The sequence below is a fragment of the Nanorana parkeri genome, unplaced genomic scaffold, assembly GCF_000935625.1.
Source record: "Nanorana parkeri isolate BGI_ZX_2015 unplaced genomic scaffold, ASM93562v1 scaffold498, whole genome shotgun sequence".
In the NCBI taxonomy this organism is placed as follows: domain Eukaryota; kingdom Metazoa; phylum Chordata; class Amphibia; order Anura; family Dicroglossidae; genus Nanorana; species Nanorana parkeri.
This window is the reverse complement of record NW_017306766.1, coordinates 1110289-1122172: the sequence shown is the minus strand read 5'-3', so window position 1 is coordinate 1122172 and position 11884 is coordinate 1110289. Positions and strand designations below refer to the sequence as shown.

Below are 11884 nucleotides of genomic sequence, written 5' to 3'. Positions count from 1 at the left end.
ACATACTGTCGGAGCTAAAGTAGTAATAAACTCTCAAACGTTTTTCATAATTAATCCAGATCAAACAAATATACATTCCCCAACAAAAGCATTGGTTTACATTTTTTTGCCCAAACACTTACAATCATCATGTTTCTGAGCAGCTGCTTCCAGGTCTCTTAGCTCATTTTCCCTGAACTCCCTGTCCAGTACAAGATCACAAAGGAGCAGACTCCAGCAACTGTTCATCTACTAGCAGGGAAGAGAGAGGAAAGGTGGCCAGGGGAAGGGAAGTAGCTTAATTTGATGTGTCCGTGTTTTTGTGGAGACACAAGCAGCTTACTATTACACACAAAGGTGACTGGATAGCACTCTGCTTGAAAAAGGAGTCACTGTAAAACAGGAAGTCAGGACCAATGCTCAGGGAACGAGCTGATTCTGCAGGAAACTAAAACATTTAAGCATCAAGGAGTACCATGCAGTGTTAGTGATTTCATCAGCATTTGAAATAGCATAACAACCTTTTGACTTAAATATCCCTTTAAGGTGAGACTTCTTCTTTAAGTGAAAACATCAGTCAATTTCAGTAATGTATAAAACTCAAGCACATTTCTTTTTTGATCAGTTTAGTTTAGTCAGCTATGTCAATAAATATTATTATGTTATTATTTCTAAATAGCCTAAATGTTTCATCGCTGTTCCTATTCTGCTTCCAGTGATTTACTATACATGGTTGCACTCATGCAAACATATAGACTGCATTATCTCATTTATAACCCATCTAACAATATCATGCAAAATAAATGATTACATGCAAAGTGCTGTAACCCCCATAACTCTAACGCCAAAGGTAAGTTCACTATAGTTAGATTGGTGAAAGATTATTTTTGATTGGTGGATGAATTGACACAATCTGCTTATTGTTCGTGCTGAAAAGCCCTGCACTTAATTTACTACAGCTCTAAAAATAAATAAATAAAATAAACAGCAAATTCAGCATGTCTGCCATATAACCTATAAAGCTAGTGTATTATGCTTTTGTAGGTCTTCAAACAAAAAAACACTTTAAGATAGAAATGGGCACCCATGCTAGTTCTTGGTAAATAAACTTATGAGGAATGTAAGATATATCTGCACATAAACTACACTTATATCAACATGTACATCTATATAAATTTCATGTTTTTTCGTTGTGCTAAAAACATTGCCTTTCCAGAAGCTGATGAGAGTCAGAAATAGATAGATAGCAATATGTAACTGTGGATTTCAATTACAAATAAAATGCTCAGTTCTATTCTTATCCACATACTTAGGAAGAGAGAGAGATCTGAGTCTTTTCTGATCTCCCCTGTTCTCATTACAGAGCCAGCCACGATTCTGATAAATACATTTCTGCTTCAAAGGTTTATGCTCAAAGCGAAACACTGGGAAACAAGCGGGGAATTGATATTCTGAGACCTTTTAGTTTGCAATGTATGTGCGCTTGTAGCAGTCGAACCTGGGAAATGTGTACGATCGGGGGCTCAGAAGAGCTTATCCATGCCGGAGAAGTTGAAAACCAGCACATCCTTTGGGATTTTCATGATGTTGATTGGGATCTATTGTGTGAAAATGTTACAGCTGTTCACCTTTAATAGGAGCAGTTTGTAGGTCAAATTAAAAGATGTTGTACTGTGTATAGCCACCATTACTGTATTGATTAGTCTTTGAAGGTGGATTTTAGATAAACATGTAAAAGAAAACAGCTTGATGTAATTAGTCTTACAAATAGGTGCTACTAATTGAAATAAAAACATTATTTCTATGTATTATTCGTAATTATATACAATATGTGTTTTAGGGGTAGCCATATGTATTTCTCATTACTAAGCAGTTACTACTTCCTGCTTTGCGATGCTGTTCAATGTTTGTTTTTTAACCTGTGTTGGTGTTTTAAGGTGTTTTTCATCTAATGCTAACAAAGCAAGTAGGTTTTCATATACAAATGAGGTCATGGATAATCCAAATCCCAGGAATTGTTATACCCTCTTAAAAAAAGTTTGCCCTTCCATCTTACAAAGTCTGTAGGGTTGACTAAGGGCTCATGTCAACAGACCATGTGTTCCTGTGTTTCACATTTGGTATACACCTCAAATGCAGGTCAGCAAAATGTCATTGACTGCATTTGACCTGCTTTGCATTGACCTGCATTTCTTTGGTGCAGCAGGTCCTATTTAGGTGTATTTGAATTACAGGCAAAGCAGGTCAAGCGCAGCCTTTTTTTTAATCGAATGCTGGGTTTTTTATTCAACTGCAACTGCATGTGTTAACATGGACAAAACATTGTTTGACTAGAATGAACAATCAACATAAACCTTAAAGGAGTAGAGACTATTCATCCAGAAAGGTGTCAATTCAGTCATCAATGAGAAATTCTCTAGGACATAAATTGGGTATTTAAAGTAAACACAGCCTTTATATCAAGCCATGTTAATGATCTAATAAAAATGACATTCCTTGACATTCTGCAACATCTGTTCTTCAATTGTAAAATATATTTTTGTAAAATTCTCTAAAATGTAAAAATGTTTTTATGCTGAATTCTGGGAAAAAAATTGTTATAGAAATGGCAAACATTAAGTAAGCTACCTCTAATTATGTGTATAATAGGGGTGGACTGCTGCTATTACCCTGTATAAAAATCATACCTTGATTGAAGCCAGATACTACAAAGTGTTCTGTGAATGAACTAAGGGAGAGGGCGGCAGATATATGACTACATTTACCCTCCTCCATTCACAGGACAATTTGTATTTTCTGCAAAGTATAAAAGGCGATTTGTGACTATACAAGGAGGGGGCAGGTATGCGTCTGGAGCTCTTCACTGTCACAGCCACTGCCTTTATCCCAGCAGTGCAAAAAATACAGCACTCTGTGTACTATCCAGCTTCAATCAAGGTATGATTTTTATAGTAACAGCAGTCCACCCCTATTACACTCATAATTAGAGGTAGCTTACTTAATGTGTGCCATTTCTATAACACATTTTTTCCCAGAATTCAGCATAAAAACATTTTTTATTTTAATCTTTAAGCATTTATCATCCCTAAAGGTATTAATTGAGTTTATGAAGTGCCAAACACATATTTAGCAAGGATACAAAGTCAGGGGGAATATCCCCAATAGAATCACAGGCATGAATAAAAGTCTGGCAAAAGCTGTAACCCACTCTATACACAACGTCTGGCAAGAAATTGGCTTTAAAGACAATCTCAGTCTGATAAGGTTGCATACTTCCTGCACATTTCCTTTGCTGGTCAAGTAATGTGTATTAATGTGTATTAATGTCAGCAATCTATCTCCCAATTATCCATCTGCCTGCCTGGCTTCAAAGGCGGTGAGGGCAACTTATATGCAACCTATACCATATATGACATTATAATAAGTTATGTTTTATTTGCAAATATTTTTGTGGTTATTACACTTGTTTCTTTCTAAACTGCTTTTTTTTCAGTTTCTCATATTTAGGTTTTTATCAGCATTTCCTCTACGTAAGATGTTGTGACATTTTGCTTAGATCATTTTATTTAGACACATGTATACCAAAATTGTATTTTTAAAATAGATCTAAAGCCAAAACCTTTTTTTCGTTTTTGATAAAGTTAAAACCCCCATCAGGGTTTTCTTTCTTTCTTTTTTTTTTGCTGTCTATGTCCTATTGGGGGATTTCTCTTCACCCTCTTCCCCAAAGGCACACCGGGAAGGGGTTGATTTGCTAAGAAGGTATAGACTAGGCAAAGGTAATGTTAACTTAGTTTAGTAAATAGCATAAAGCTGTGTTCACAATTATGCATTCCAATAATATACAAGCTAAAATCCTGTTTTTTTAGTTGTTTTGCACATGACTAGGTATTTAAAGTGAACACAGCTACCCTTATTTACTAGGCTAAATGAGCTTTCATGTTGCTAAGTAACCAGTCTCTAATCCTTTACTAAATCAACCCTGAAATCTCTCCAAAGTGAGACAAATCTTCTCTTAGATAGTCTCCACTGCAACCACTATATTCCTGTTGCAGCGACAAATTTTTAGGTTTTCCCACAATTTCAGTCCTGATGACAATAATCATTAGGGCAAATAGGGAAGCTGAATCTCCCCAGTGGGCACACAGAGACCAAAAGGAAAAAAATTACTTAATTGATACCTCTTCTACACGATATTCAAAACTAAAAAAGTTCTAGTGTTAGATGATCTTAACTGTTACAATATATTTAATATAATTATGTTGATTATTTTTGCAATGCTAAATAGTTTGACATGCAATCCCCCATAAAAGCATTCATACAAATATATTTAAGGGGTCGGTCCATCCAAAACATGTTTATATTTTTGTTAGATGCTGCAAAGTTAAGCCACTTCACAGTATATTATCTTTTGTGGACTCTGTTGGTGAGGTCCTTGAATTGAGTTCCTGTGGCTGTACACTTACTGTAGCCATGAGGTGATCTCACTCTCCCTTTTAGATTTTTAATCACAGGAGTAGCTGCAGTATGCAATAGTGGTCTGAAAGACTCAAGACTACCAAGTTGACGAGTACAAAGTCAGGAGTTATGGCAAGGAGATCTTGCTGCTGGAGTATTCAAGACATATATGACCAAGGAGCTGACACAGGCCACCAGGCCTCATCTTTAAAAAATACTAATTTTATTTGGACTGTTCCCTAAGATATTCTACTGTGCTGTATTTTCAATGTCACTGTACCAGCCTGATAAAACCTGATGTAGTATTCAGCTTATTCTCTTACAGGCTTATCAACTGTGAATACCGTTACACTCTCTAGTTATTGATCCAGCTACCTTGAACACTCTTGTTATCGTGTACTTTTTTCATGTCCTCCAAATACCTCTCTATATTGCATTCTATTGTCTAGAGTTTGTTCTGTACTCATAGTTGCAAACCCCGACTTGATTTTTCACTATGCCTTATGGCATAAGGAAGGTGCATGATGGACCAGCTTTTTTCCTGCAGTTTTCTGTCCATGTAGGTTCCAGGTAGGTGTTGGCATGTTAGTTAAAAGGAGAAGCAAATGTGCCCAAGTTTAATTCTGGAGGAGGTGCGGTCATAGAATCCTGCTTGAAATTTGTGTGCTCTGAACTTAGCAGCAAACCCCATTAAAGTGACACTAAACTCAGGAGGTAAATTTTAAAAATGTATTCAAGTACCCTAACTATTTGGATATCAATATAGCTTATTTGTTTATCAATCAGCTGTAGATCCTCAAATCATCTCTGAAGTTGTGCTGACTTCCTTCTGCAGGGTGGCTACTTTTGTGTGTGTGTTGTAGTCACCACTCCAAGCTTGCTCCCATGATGGACTATAATTTCAATACAAATTAGTAAACTAAACGTGAGGTTATACTCCATCATGGGAGTGAGCGTGGAGCGGTGAATACTTTACAACACACACAGGAACCATGGGGAACAAAAGTAGCCACCCTCCAGAAGGAAGGACAGTACCAGCATCAATTCAGAGATGATTTGAGGATCTACAGCCGAGTAATGCACACATAAAATACATTTTTGTTAATAGTTAAGATACTTGAATGCATTTTTAAGATTTCATTCCTGAGTTTAGTTTCACTTTATAGGGGAGCATATCTACTAAATTCTGACTATTTTCAAGGCCAATAGACAAGCAAAAAAAATGGCATGGGATATTTAACTAAGCATTTTTTAAATACTAGGTAGAGGATCATTTAATGCAACCTCAAGGGTGACAAATCCACCAATCCTTTTTATAAACTGCTTGGGAGATGTCTTTAAGCTGTATGTGGTGTTACAGAGCATTCCAATTTTCACAGACTGTGTCAACAACACCATATTCTGGCAACATTTTTGACACTTTACGGCATCCATCTGATTCATTAAACTTGGAAAAAAAATGTTTCGGTAGTTTTAGCTGCGACACCTAATGTTTTATCCAGTTGTAATGGGCCTGAATTAAAACGTAGAAGTAGCAGCCATGACAGATGGCTACATCTAAAAGCTACAGGAAAGTTTAGTCTTAAAAAAAGAAACATAATGCTCCCACCTTCATAAACATTGGCCAGTGGCACAGCAGTTTCAAAATATAGTTTGTTAGCTTCTTTTTTCACATAAACAGAAGAGTGCATCGGCATAGTGTAGCAAAAAGTCTGTACTGTCTGCAAGGAGAGAAGAAATAGAGGACCTGGTGAGATGCACTTGCACTCCAACAATGGCATGCATTCCACACATCAGACCTTTGACTCCATTAACAGAGTAGACCTTCAGCCATCCACAGAAGGAATCCATCTTAGCAGTCTTGTAGGTGGTTCCTAGTTACAAGCATTCTCTTTTCATCATATCTCATGCAAGGCTTTCGCTTGCGAGTGCATTAATTTTAATTTGTTTTAAGAATAAAGGCAGAATTAGGAATACGAGGAGGAGCGTTGCAGTGCTGACAGGAGGAAAAGGAAATGGGGCAGGTTTCATATTAATTGTTTTAATTTCATTATAGCAGAGGGCACCAGAGGCACAGCAGCAAGGGGAAAAACCTACAGCCATAGGCTGCCTACTCTTCCACAATGAAGAGGGAAGGCAGGCAGCAGCAGATAGAGGGAAATTCTATGTCCAGAGGAAGGGCAGGCAAAAACTTAAGGTAGTATTAAACTCCCAAAACCTTTGTCAATAATGAATTAAGATCAAACAAATATACATTGCCCAGCAAAATATTTCCATTTTTGCCCAAGCACTGGCAGAGTTTCTTACCCTTCCTTGTCCACCGGAACTGCGGTATACTTACCAAGTGCTCTCTGCTTTTTCCTGTGCTTTGTGTATGATCCTGTCTCTATCTACTGATATTCTGGTTCTAGACTCTGGCTAGACTTATGTGCAACTTACTTTAAAGCTAGTTACAAATTGATTAGTGTGTTTGTCATTCATTTTACTTGTGTGTTTGTAGAGACACACAAAACTTACAAAAAACACACAAGGGTAGCTCCCATAGAACCCTGCAAGGGAAATGAGTCACCCAAAACAGAATATCAGGGCCATTGCTCAAAGGACTAGATTTTTCTGCAAGAAACTTTTAAACATCAAGGAGCAGCATCCATTGTAAATTATTAAATAAGCTTTTGGAAACACTTAAAAAACATGGTCTTTAATAGACTTTAATATTACTTAAAGCATAACATCCTACAGCCATAGACTGCCACCCTTCCTCAAATCAGGACTCCACCCTCCACCGTTATGCAGGGTATTTCTCTTTGTAGAGCAAAAATGTAAGACTAGAATCCAATGGCAATAGAGTGCTCACCCTTCCTCAAATCATGACAACACAAAACAATGTGCTGCATGTTAGGATAGTAGGTGTTGAGTTTTGCTGATGTGCCCTTGTACTCCTCCTTTTTTTCCACTTTATCTTCCTCCTTCTCCACCACCTTTTTCTCCTTCACCTCCTCCTCTATTTCCTCCATCCCACCATACCTGTGCCAACAAGACCAATCCTGTCCCCTACCTTTATGAAGAGCATCAAAGCAGAAATCACTAATATCCACCCCACCATCTTCAGTAATAATCTTCCTATGTCATGTTTAGTCTAGGTCATGGCCTAGGCATGCCACTTCACATTTTCCAACCCTCCATCACTTTTTAATGTATTTTTTAAAAACATTTTTACAGTTTGAAATTTATCATTTATCATTTAAAATTTTTTCAAATTCTTATTTCCCTCACAAGGCTGTCCCTGCCCTGGTCAAACAAACATGGACAGGGACAGCAAGGCAAGGCTGTAACCAAATTGTTTACAAGCGATTGTATCCATGGACTACTGGGTGTCAAGGGTGCAGCACTGGTTGTAAATGGCCTAGTATGCAATTGAAGTACTGGCTTGTCCTGCTGCATGTGTCATGTCAGAGAGGGTCTTCAGCATATGGGGGGGGATTGTGACTAAGTCGCTGACTTTTAATAACACAAATCAGACCTGGATCACATAGGACTACCAAACACCCACTGCAAAAGGCTACAATTATTCTTTTTTTAAGTAGCTAAGATATTGACAACTTTTGGATTTTTGGGCTTATGGATCTGTGCACACAGACAGGACATAGTTTGTTAAAGTAGATCCTAACCCAACCACTAAAATCTCATAAAAGCTTTCAACATGATGTCACCTGAAAAAAGTTTTTTGTACTCACTAGTTTTCAAGATAATAACAGCTGGTAATACTCATATAATGGTCCTTGTTTGGGCACTTTGTGTTATGGGGTGACAGTGTCCTGCCTCTGTCTTCCACAATCTCCTGCCTGTAAATCACACTGTCACATGCTTTCCTAAAGGAAAGTATTTTAGAGCTTGCCTCAGGCAATGTACAAGCTAAAATCAGTCATGCTAACCTTTAACTAAAGCTATATTAAAATATAATAGCAGCTGATTCACCTCATCCTCTGCTCATCTTTTTCGGGTAGTATGACAACAAAAGATACTTTTCTTAACAAAATGAAGTCATGTCAGCTTCTTATCATTTTTACATGGATCAGTCATCTTTCGTTGAGTGATATCATTTTATTATGTTAACAATGCCTTTTGTTCTAGGATAATATGTCATTTAACTTCATCAGCTGTAATTAAGACTGTTATGAGTAAAATATATGCACAAAAATACAATAAGAATTGTTCATTTGAATCCTATTTTCTATTCTACCCCTCTAAGCACTGCTTAATAGTGTTCCATGAATTAATTAACATTTTAGTATGTACAGCAATCAATAAATAACAATAACCCTGAGCAAAAACGTACCAAATCGGGAACATTTATTTGCCATATATGCAATGTTCCTACACACGTGTTTTACCATTCTTCACACCATTAAATAAAATTAGCAGTCTTTTTACAGTATGTAAAAAATCATTTATAAGGCACCATACACATTGAGATCACAATGTGTCACACAGTATTGAGGTAAAATATAGCTTTTAATTGACAATATTAAAGGCATTTATTCAAAAACATACATATAATTTGTAATGGGTCCAAGCAATATATTGAAAATAAGTAATTCATGACAATATATCAGAAAAATGCCTTTTGTTTCATGCCTTACAGATATTGAATCCTACATACACAGATACACTAAAATGTACTATGCTATAAAGAATAAAGTAATTGTGTTCCGGTTTTATATAAATCTATTGTACATTTTTTGCTTGAGAAAATTGCGATATAGAGTCTAAGATATAATTCTACTGCAAACAGGAATATAAATTCCAGATACTTGCTGTAAAGTTGGAGAGATATGTCTTGATAGGAATAAAAATAGAACATTCATGAAACAAATAGTTCTTCAAAACTGCAATGATTCAGTGTTAAATAGGACAGCATGTGCCCCAACAGTCACAATGTTCCTCAGATTGCAAGCCTTGCATATACCAAAAGGTATTTCATAGTGCATCCATCAATTTGCCGCATGGAATGCACAATGTAATAACCCAATTCATGTAACAATTGCAGAAATTCCAGCAATTTGCCAAATGACATCACTTTTCTTAAAGTTTGCAACTATTGATAAAGCAAACTTGGTCAAAAATGATCACGTAGATATACAAAAATTTTCTAATTATCATGTAGATATTGAGTCCCAAAGCTCATAAATAATGGGCAAATATAGTCAAAACACTTGCACCTGGTGACATCACCTTTAATTGATGTTTAATTATCTGCAATAATACTGACATATGAGCACCGTCAAAGACGCAAAATACATTGAATAGCCACTGTCGGTCAATATGTTGATAGATCTCACTGATTCTCAAAAGTCTCTGTAAGATAGTGGAGAAATGAATGACAACTGAAGGTCTTAAGGGGATCACTGGAAGGAGAGCATCAGAGTCACTGGGTACCCCAATAAAAAAAAACCATGGTCTGACATGTTTCGCCTTGGGGCAGACATGCACTCTGAACAATAGCTAAATAGAACATTTTGTATCATGTTTGGTTTGTTACCAAATTATTTATTACTACCACTCTTTCTGCTGTCCATTGACATCAACATTTCAGTACAAGGTTCTTATTCATTTACTTTTAATACAGTAACCCATGATTTCAAATAAAAAGTAGTATTAAACACTCAAACTGTTTTTCAATAATGAATCTAGATAAAACAAATATACATCGCCCAGCAATGCATGTCTTTCAATTATTGCCCAAGTCATCATGTTTCCAAGCAGCTGGCTCTTACTCTCACAGCTCGGCTTCCCTGAACTTCAAGTCCAGTACAAGATCACAAGGGAGAGAGCAGTGTGCAGCAGCCACCATTTACCAGCGTGGAGAAGAAAGAAAGGAGGAGTAGAGAGCAGAGAGCAGGGAACAGAACAGTGGATTGCCATGCTGTGACTGTGTGTTTGTGAAGATACGCACAGTTTACTAGCACACACAAGGGTGGGTCTATAAAAACCTTGCAAGGGAAAGGAGTCATTGTAAAACAGGATATTGCTCAGGGAACCAGCTGATTCTGAAGAAAGTTAAAACTTGTAAACATAAAGAAGCAGCATTACTTTGTAAGTGGTTTACTTACCATTTGAAAAAGCTTAAAAACCTTATGACTTTAATATCTTATTAATTGATATCTTAGTCAAAACTTTTTTTTTAGTTAAGGATGGTGTGTGTTAAGTTTTTATTGTATCAGATGAAGGGAAATTTTCCATCAGGGACAAGTGTCCTGATGACAACTGTCTTAGAAGTCACTCATATTGGAGATATTTCTTCTTACTTCCTGTTGTTTCTCCAGCCCAGGAAGTGAAGGGAAATCTTCCCAACTAGGCATAGGTGGCACTTCAATTTTAGTTATGTTTTAGTCCTTTAAGTAACCCCTGCCCTGAGTGCAACCCACCTGATAAAATACTTACACCTTTTCCCCTGCTCCTTCAATCTCTACCGTGTGGCCCTGTGCCACACAGCCTATGTGTACCCTTAAAAAAGTTAGGTTGTCCTGCAAGGAAAATGTTACTGGTGATGACATTTTTGCCTTTAGGAGTGAATTATTGGACATTATATTATAGTTAAAAATAAATTCCAAACAAGCAGCTGAATATAATAAAATAAATCAAATATAATATGAGCGCTTTTTTTACCTGCCTGGTATTTTTGTCCATCCAGATCTGAGAGTTATCCATCTCATATCTGTTGCACAGCACAGTCCAGTCTGGCAGTAGACTTGATTTCTCTGTTTTGCAGTTAAGTAAAGCCTACAGGTCTTGTCCCGTCATAGATTCACCTATGCTTTCCTATTGGCCTTTCCTATTGGCCAGTGAGGCCACCCATTTCATCCGATGGTAACCAGGGACGCTAATCTCTCTGCAAGTGGCCGGAGAAAGCCGTAAGATCACGGCTGGCTCCGCCCAGCTGTTAGAAGCAGGCTGTCGGCCAGCCAATGGCTTCGGCTTTCAGCGCGGCTCAGCCGAACCGAGGCATATGCCTTCGGCTCGACTGAGCCGCTCGGCCAAGTTCGGGAGCTGTACGGGCTATAGTGAATAGCCCGTACAGCAGCCCTTCGGTTCTGCTGAACCGAAGGGGTCCTGGGGCCGAAGCTAGCTGAAGGATCGGCCAAAGCTACGGCTAGATCCTTTGGCTGCTTCGTGAATAGACCCCTAAGTATCCAAGACAACTGTCCACACATTTTCTATTGGAAATATTTTGCAGGTAATTTCCAGCCAAATAAATAAATGCTCTGAAAACTGAAACCGAATTAGGAAACACAACTACTGTATAAGAACAAGGAGCTACTGCCAGCATTGCATATTGTAATAAACAACATTCAACAGGCTAACTAAATTTCATGGTAACCAAAAATGGATACAAATACAATATGAAAAGTTTTATTACTGAACTGTTGCATGAAAATGAAGCATGTTT

General features: G+C 37.4%; 1 protein-coding gene across 1 annotated transcript in view; it reads left to right on the top strand.

Moving 5' to 3' along the window:
* Nucleotides 1–10969: 10969 nt before the first annotated feature.
* The window catches only part of CCK (cholecystokinin), a 39334-nt gene continuing 38419 nt past the window's right edge, over nt 10970–11884 (top strand). The window contains exon 1 of the mRNA XM_018561069.1: nt 10970–10974. The gene's annotated coding sequence lies outside the window, so the exon portion shown is untranslated. The remainder of the gene's footprint in view (nt 10975–11884) is intronic.